Source organism: Podarcis melisellensis (genome assembly GCF_964234715.1).
Source record: "Podarcis melisellensis genome assembly, chromosome: 4".
Taxonomy (NCBI): Eukaryota; Metazoa; Chordata; class Lepidosauria; order Squamata; family Lacertidae; genus Podarcis; species Podarcis melisellensis.
Window position 1 is genome coordinate 77,846,138 of NC_138531.1, and position 9,265 is coordinate 77,855,402.

Here is a 9,265-nt window from a genome sequence, read left to right on the forward strand (position 1 = left end):
CAAATATACATGATGCAAAAGGAACAGGAGGTGGGGAGGGAAGAGGGAAAACAAAAACATTAAAGTGCCTGTTCTTAAATTATATGCAATTACACACCTTAAAAAGAATTGATTCTACAAGAAACAAAAATACAGGTCCCATGTGTGTTAACTCACAAACAATGCAGAAACAGGTAGACAAAGGGTTGAGGAACTAGAGTCCAAGCAGTTACTGTTAAGTTCCTTTTAACAAAGAAAACCTCTCCAGAAATAGCCAGGGTTTTTTTGAACCCTCTATAGATTCATTTATATAGGTTGGAAAGGGAAATCCATCTCCCCCCCCCCACCTTTTTTTTAAAAAAACCTGTAAAAGTAGGCCACTTTAAGCCAATCTCCATCTACTGTGGGAAAGGCGGCAGTCTGTCCAGGGTGAGAGACACACCCACTGCAAATAAATCTCCAAATTGCTTCCTACCCATTCCTTCCTATCCTCTATGTATACTATTCCATTCTAGTGGAATCAGAGTGGTCTGAGACCAGACCGAGAGGGGAAAGAGGTGGTTATAATTAACATAATTGATCTTATAATGACCAACTGGAATGACCCCAGAGAAGACAGTTCTGGGAGAAGAGGAGCCAAAATTGTAGTTTTGTCCTAGCAAACCCTATGAAGTTTTTTTATTGTGTTTTATGACATTTTTATTTTATATTTGTTGGAAGGCACCCTGAGTAGTGCTCATAGGTTCCAGTACAGGGGTCACCAATCTAAGGCCCAAGGGCCAGATGTAGCCCAATCGCCTTCTCAATCTGGCCTGAGGATGGTCCGGGAATCAGCATGTTTTTACATGAGTAGAATATGTCCTTTTATTTAAAATGCATCTCTGGGTTATTTGTGGGGCATAGGAATTTGTTCACCCCCCCAAAAAAAATAGTCCGGCCCACCACATGGTCTGAGGGACAGTGGACCAGCCTATGGCTGAAAAAGGTTGCTGACCCCTGCTCTAGAAAAGTGAAAGGGACTGATGTGATCCAGATGTATATCTACCTTCTCTCTGAACAGGGTTCCTAATCAAGTGTGGAAATCCATGAATGGAAGCTGCTTCAATTCACAAATGTTTCCTGGTTGGTTTGTTCATTTAAACTTAGCTAAAATAACTCTTCATTTCCAGGCTGAAAACTTATACATGCTTAATTGGGACAGTCCCCTTGAACATAGTGGGATTAACTTCTGAGTAAATTTGCACAATATAATATTGATTATATACTTGGGTTCCCATCTTTGAATGAATATTTTTGTTCTCTATTCATGTATGTTACTCAATTGAATGCTAATCTAAAATGGCACATTGGTTAACAACATTAACAGTGAGCTGCTGAAATGCCATAGAAACCTTATCAACTGTAGTTAAGCATTCCGAATTGTTGTCATTTTGGAGAAAAGGTGTATTTTTGGGCAATAATTGTAGCTGAGCTCCAAGTATTACACATAAAGATAGTGGAGAGATCTATTTAGAAATTCTCATCATAACAGCCCAACACAGAACATTCATATAACAGTGAATGGATTTCATTACTCAAATAGTTGAACAACCTCTTTTAATTTCCCTTCTCTCCCCATGCCAAAGCATGTGATGTGACTAGTTTTTGTTCTGTTTCTGAAAATTTCAGTGCACTGTCAATTGTGTGGATTTCAAGGATATTTTGGGTTATAGCCAACATGAGTCATAGAATAGATCCATTGAAATCAAGTTGACTGTCTACCCTTTATCTTTAATAACTACATGTTCACCTTGTCATAACTTTTCTCTCCCCTTTCCTCAAATTCATCTTTTTGCTCATCTTCTCTGAGGGTAGGTCTGCCTTCCTAGACTGCTACTACATCCGTCTTTCTCCAGAACTATTTGTCAGGGACTTCAACAACTTTGCCTCTGTTTTGGCGAACCAGAGCAATGAGTTTACTGCCCAGAAACTCCATCACAAATATGTTTTCAAAGCTGTCACTAACACATTTGCCATAGCGGACCTAGTTGTTTGGAGTAAGTAGACCCATTTGCAAAAGCAATGTTGGGATTCTTCTCAGCCTCCAATCCCAAGCAAATTCCTCAGGAGGAGTAGGTCTTCTGAATAAGTCCTGTTCTAAGATTGGGACAGGAGAAAGTTGAAGAAACCAGGATTACTGCGAGAGAGTGCCTTCATAGTATTAGCAAAGTTCCCATATACTTCTTTTGCTAGGGAAATTGCAGGTCAGTGGGTGACAGTGACTAGGAAATAAGTGTCCCTGGAAGACAGGACCAAAGAGCAGGCTGCAGTTTGAGAAAGACACAGAGAGCTGAATTTAGTTTCTATAAGCAACTTAAAATGTAAAGGCACCCCTGACCGTTAGGTCCAGTCATGGACGACTCTGGGTTGCGGTGCTTATCTCGCTCTATAGGCCAAGGGAGCCGGCGTTTGTCTGCTGACAGCTTCTGGGTCATGTGGCCAGCATGACTAAGCCGCTTCTGGTGAACCAGAGCAGCGCACGGAAATGCTGTTTACCTTCCCGCCAGAGCAGTGCCTATTTATCTACTTGCACTTTGACATGCTTTCGAACTGCTAGGTTGGCAGGAGCTGGGACCAAACAACGGGAGCTCATCCCGTCGCAGGGTTTTGAACAGCTGACCTTCTGATCAGCAAGCCCTAGGCTCTGTGGTTTAATCCACAGCGCCACCCGCGTCCCTATAAGCAACTTAGGATGCCGTCAATGTCCCTGAAGATCTGATGTGGGGAGCAGTGCACTTTGGCTGGCTGGTTCATTTATTTATCTTCCAGCTTTCCTCCAGGAAGCTCATGCATGGTTCTTCCCCTCCTCGTTTTATCCTCACACAACAACCCTACACGGTAGGTTAGGCTGAGAGACAGTACCTGGCCCGAGGTGACTCAGTGAGCTTGGCAGAGTGGAGATCTGAATCATGATCTCTAATTTAGCTGCCTCTCTGGCAATGATACATCCAGTTATCCAGGAGTAAGCCCCACCAAATTCTTTTGAGTTTTGTGCTGTTAAGCCTGGGTAGCAAAAAGGCAGCCTATAATTGACTGTGTTTTAACATATTGTTAGCCTATTAATACTTGAGGAAGATGCAAACATCCTCCACAGGGTGGCAGTGTTCCACATGGTTAAGGTACAACGTTTTCCCTGTGTAAATGTATTAATTCCTATTATTCTCTGTGTGTGTGTGTTTCATTCAAGAGGTCCAGATAGAAAATAGAGGATTATATGTATCTCTTATCTACGCACACATATTTAACCAAGTGAGGATTTATTTGCAAATGACATGCTCCTGAAAGGGTAGCAACTATATCTGAAGAACATTTCCCCTTTTGTGCTTGAGAATAAAGTGTGTTTAGCAGGATCGCTGTTTTTGCATGCAAACTGGTCAACAGTTTGTTCTTAGATATACTGACTTCTCTACTAACACTGATGAATTCTTGCTTAAAGGATGCTGGATTCTCCTATGTTGTCCTCATTTATTTTTAAAGTGTGTTTTTCTATTGCCATCCCCTGCCATGTACTGTATTACTGTATAATAAAACACTAACTGTGATGAAATATGTACCTTGGCAACCTTCCAAGCAATGAAATAACAAGTAAATTTCGGAAAAACAAGCTGATACCCGAAAATCCATATTGCTGTGTGAGTAGCGCCATCCTATTTATTGCACTTAAGCATTTCAAATACGAGAGACAACCTGTAGTCTATGGTGTCCAATCACACTACACTGTTTGGCCACAATTCAGTACAGAGTTTTAGTTTCAATGTGTTTGTCCAATGATTTTAATAAGGAAGTGTACCTACATGGTGGATTTAAATTTCCATGTACATATTGTTCTTTAGTTGTGTCCGACTCTTTGTGACCCTATGGACCAGAGCATGCCAGGCACTCCTGTCTTCCACTGCCTCCCGCAGTTTGGTAAAACTCATGTTAGTAGCTTCCAGAACACTGTCCAACCATCTCGTCCTCCGTCGTTCCCTTCTTGTGCCCTCCATCTTTCCCAACATCAGGGTCTTTTCCAGGGAGTCTTCTCTTCTCATGAGGTGGCCAAAGTATTGAAGCCTCAGCTTCATGATCTGTCCTTCCAGTGAGCACTCAGGGCTGATTTCCTTCAGAATGGAGAGGTTTGATCTTCTTGCAGTCCATGGGACTCTCAAGAGTCTCCTCCAGCACCATAATTCAAAAGCATCAATCCTTCAGCCTTCTTTATGGTCCAGCTCTCACTTCCATACATCACTAGTAATGTACATATTACAGGGTGCAAATCACTTAGGCCCGATTACTGCAATTCCTTCCTATGGTACTTCCCTGGAACTCTGCAACTTTAATAAACCTGAAAGGGAGCTGTGCATTTCCCTGATTGTGGTTATTCTCTCGGCATCTCTCAGTCTCTTTGTGCCATTTCCTATGTTTCAGAAGATCTGCACTCAAGGTCAGGTCACAGAATCTCAGTGGCTCAAATAGTAGAATTTCCAGGGATCAACATGGCTGGGCAAGTAAATAACACTTGAAATGATCCCTGGAGCGTGGCATATCTCCAGCAATGATCTGTGCTAGACAACATACACATGCTGAGCCTAAAATGAAGGTCTGTTTGTGAGTGTTCATAATATGAGCAGGAAAATTAAACAACCATAAATGCACCAGCTTGCATAATTCTTCTTCTGTCTCCCAACCCAAGTGCTGTTACATTTTTGAACACATCGCTGCTATAAAATGCTTATTTTACATGCTGTTTTTCCCCCAGTCTTTACTGTGTCACCATTAATCACATGCTTAAATTGCTCCCATTTATAGAAATGGGATGAAAAAGTGCTTAACCTTGGCTAGATTTTGTCCACAGTATTCAGATAAAACTGTGTTTCAGAGCTTTTATACACTATTTTAAAAATAAGGTAATTACTGATTCTTTTAATGCTACGTATCTGCTAAAAGCTCCATCTGTAATAAGGTAAACTAATTTGTAGTTCATTACGAAGCTTTCCCCACAACCCCAATAAGGAACAAGAGTGGGGGGAGGGGGAAAAGAAAGCTATACATTGGGATCTGCTTTCCCTATGGATCCTGCTGCCTGATGGTCACCTCATCTAGCCTCATGGGTGGGGCAGCCCTATGTGTCTATCACAGTTACACACCAAGAGGTCAATCATACCTTTACAAGAGGAAGTGGTTATGTTTTGTAGCTTCTGCCTGCCATTCCCTCCCCCCCCCCCACTTAAACATCTGCATTGTGATTAGAAATAGATTCAGTTCCAAAGCCTGGTTTGCATCAACTCAGGAACCAGTGAAGAGAAAATTTTCTAGGTCTAAGCCCTTCTGGCTGGGACGAAGGTGAATTTCATGAAGCTCAAACAATAGGATGGTACTAGAGACATAGGAATGAAATGCTGGGGATCCAGAGAACTGCAGAGAAGTGGGAAGCCCTGGAAAACCAACAGGGTAAAGAACTTGAAAAAAGTCAACAGTGAAAGAACAAGAAGGATCCACAGTTGGAGGCATGCAAGATTGAGGGGTGAGAAGAGGAGGAGGAGGAGTTTGGATTTGATATCCCTCTTTATCACTACCTGAAGGAGTCTCAAAGCGGCTCACAATCTCCTTTCCCTTTCTCCCCCACAAAAAACACCCTGTGGGGTGAGTGAGGCTGAGAGACTTCAGAGAAGTGTGACTAGCCCAAGGTCACCCAGCAGCTGCATGTGGAGGAGTGGGGAAGCGAACCCAGTTCACCAGAGTACGAGTCTACAGCTCCTAACCACTACACCACACTTAGGAAGAATAACCATTTCTAGGAGGACTAAGCAGTGTGGTCATGTGAAAATGTAAAGGAAAGCCAAACAGGTGCCAGGTGCTTCACTTAAGAAAGAAGCCATTTTTCTTGGATTATTCTGCTGCTCACAGCGAATTATTCCCCCCCCCCCCAAGGAAAAGAAAATAAAGCAGTCTGTACAAACCCTTTTAGCCATGATTTTAGCCATGATTGCCCTTGCCAACTTTTTTTCTGCATGTGGTCATTCACAACTTTGCAAGAAGGGGAAGAGAGGGTGAGGGATAGGATTCAATCTGTTGCTGTGTTAAATGGTCCAGTCTCTCCCTGCCCCCCCATCCCCCCCCCACAGGCCTTGCTGATGATCTTTGTCATTCACGAACAGACAACGGTTTGAAATCTTTCATTTTGTTTCCCATCCCAATTAAGGAAGGCTCATAGTAAAAACTGCCTGAGGGCAATAGCTACCTCATGGTGGGGAATCGGTAACAAGAGTAAAGAATATAGGAATGCAATGATATCCGTTATGCAGGAGTTGATCCCGCCACCGTCAGGAGAATTGGAAAAGGCAACATTATTTTCACACATCGCCTTACAAACTTAACAAAATAGCAACTGCTTCAGATGGAGTATGGGTAATGCTAACAACAAAAGACTAACAGATACAGAACCACGAACCCCCATCCCAAGTCTAGAGGTCAAAGAAGCTCAATTCAGTCGAGAGGCGAAAAGGCAGCTCTGAGCTTGCATAGGTGATGAAGGAAAGCACTGTGAAAATTTGCCTATTTATTACATCTATATCCCACCTTGGAAACCCCCAAGGAACTTGAGGTGGTGCACATGGTTCTTCTCATTTAATTTCCACAATAATCCTATGAGGCAGGTTAGGCTGCAAGGCAGTGACTGGTTCAAGGCAACCAGTGAGCTCCATGGCCAGTTAGGGATTTGAACCCTGATCTCCCACTACTCTGACACTACACCACTCTAGTGCTCAAGTTCAAACGCTTATGAGCCTATCTCAGCAGTAGCGCCTGCCCAACTGCGCATGTCTAACTAAGCACTAGGTTGCAGCCAAAAATGTTGTTTTCCTTTCCTTCCTGCTGCAGCAGCTGCAAGCCAGACTCAACTGAGTTGGGGTGAATCTGTAGGTTTGATTTAGGGTTATAGCTACACATACCAAGGCTGGCTAGGACAACTCCTGATGGCTTCTGAAAAGTTTCCCAACACCAGTTGGACGCATAGAAATATCCCCATTAATGTGAATGGACAATTTCCTGAAAGGATTGCTGGGGACATAGAACGTACCCATCCATGTGCGTTGTGTGTGTGTTTTAACTGGAAGGAGAATACAGAGCAGAATTTCACAGATGGCTCATTTCTTTAACAAGCCATATCCAAGCCCCAGGCTCCAAAACATCTGACCTTTGAAAAGTCTGATTTAAATTTGTGTGTTTACATTCGAGTCAATCTCAAGCGAAAGCAATGAATTAGGCAGATACCAGATGACATCTGCCTGGGATTAACTCATGTTTTTTTTCTACAGCTGTGAAACTCGGCGTTGGTTTGACAACATGTTGTATTGTATCTGCTGCTACTGTATATATTTTGCAAAGTGGATTGTCTGTCAGTCTATCTGTTCTCTATGCATTTGGAAACTTCTTGAGATGTTGCTGCCATTATCTGGCATGGCAGTTCCCAACATGGAGGAGCCATTTTTGGTCTACATAGGAAGAAAATAAAAACCTATTGGTGCCACAACTCCAGCCAGAATAGATCAGTAAGAACTAAGTGTTCTCAATGACCAAAGAATGTTGAGTGTTTGTCAGGGTTAAAAACAAAAATAAATATTGGAGAGAGGAAAGAAATGGAGTATTCTGGAAGGATATATTACTGGCAGGCAGGCACATTGAAAAGGAGCTCTCTGCCGCTACCACTTGCCCTGTCATGTATAACAGTAAGAAAACTGATACCTCAGTATGACTTTTGCTTAAGTTTGCATATTCCAGAAAGTATACTGAGATCGATTTGGTCAAATGGCTTTAGTAACATTAAACAATGTGAATTGTTTTTCAGAAGACCTAGCTAATGTCCCAAAATTAATGTGAATATTTAACATCAACTGTTCCTTTTAGGTCACAGTGACAATAACATCATTACACTTTGCACTTCAAGGATTTCTTATTCCTTGCCAGCATCTCTGCAGGAAGTCTGGGTAGTTTGCCTTCTTACGGAACCTGTCGAAGATATTTGCATGTCTATTGTTATCACCCAGGAAAAACCATGTTTGACATTTCAGCTTTTAGAATAGCACGTCAGATTATCTAAGAAAGTGAAAAAGCATAAGAAATTCATGTAAACATCTTGGTGTCTCTTACATTTTGTATTACTTTGACATTATGTACAAGTAGCAAGCAATTAACTGTGAACTGGTAGCTTCGGTTGTTATATATATCAGTGCATATTCCTGCCAAATTATTCATAGTTAGAAGTCTCTAGGCTCTTTCATAGGAGATGCTTAGATCACAATTTAAATCTACAGCATCTGCAACAATCTCACATTATGCATGCTCAGACATTTAACATTTTTTTCCACTTGCATTTTCTGTGTAGCTTCCGCAATTTTCTAGTGAGGGAAGTGATGCTTGCAGCATTTTTGATGAAGTTATGAAACTACCTTCTGCCAAGTCAGATCTTAGATCCATCTTGCCCAGCAATGTCTACTCGGACTAACAGCAGCTCTCCAGAGTCTCAGACAGAGATCTTCATATCATCTGCTACCCGGTGCAATTTACTGGAGGACCAAACCAGCGACCTTCTGCTTTCAAAGTATGCCTTCTGCTGCTGAGCTCTGCCCACCTAAGACCTGAAACAGAGAGATGCAAGCTCAAATTCATGCTTAGCCATGAAGCATCCAGCTGTCCTTGGGGCAGTCGCCGCTCTGTCTAACATATCTGACATGGTTGCTGTGAGCAACAATGGATGCTGGGACTGGTTCATAACATGGTAGGGAGGCTGACAGCAGGTGGAGACAATGGCAGATGGAGCTGACTGAGTCTACTTTTGTCCCCATCTCCTCCCTGCCAAGTTCTACAAGGGCAAAACTGAGACTCAGGAGGAAACAGGCAGCCAGGGGACCCTTTGGACTAGCTGTAAAGCAAGAAGGTATGTGAACTTGGGAGGAATGAAGAAGAAGAAGAAGAAGAAGAAGAAGAAGAAGAAGAAGAAGAAGAAGAAGAAGAAGAGTTTGGATTTGATATCCCACTTTATCACTACCTGAAGGAGTCTCACAGCGGCTAACATTCTCCTTTCCCTTCCTCCCCCACAACAAACACTCTGTGAGGTGAGTGGGGCTGAGAGACTTCAAAGAAGTGTGACTGGCCCAAGGTCACCCAGCAGCTGCATGTGGAGGAGCGGAGACACGAACCCAGTTCCCTGGATTACGAGACTACCGCTCTTAACCACTACACCACACTGGCTCTCAAGATTGAGTTTGGT

At 42.6% G+C, this 9,265-nt stretch overlaps 1 long non-coding RNA gene across 1 annotated transcript; it reads right to left on the bottom strand.

Annotated features, from left to right (window-relative positions):
• Positions 1-7,794: 7,794 nt before the first annotated feature.
• On the bottom strand, positions 7,795-8,795 carry LOC309369000. Its single transcript, XR_014167993.1, has 2 exons — positions 8,445-8,795; positions 7,795-8,091 (listed from the first exon to the last, which is right to left on the bottom strand). It is a non-coding gene; the product is annotated as an uncharacterized lncRNA (long non-coding RNA).
• Positions 8,796-9,265: the final 470 nt, after the last annotated feature.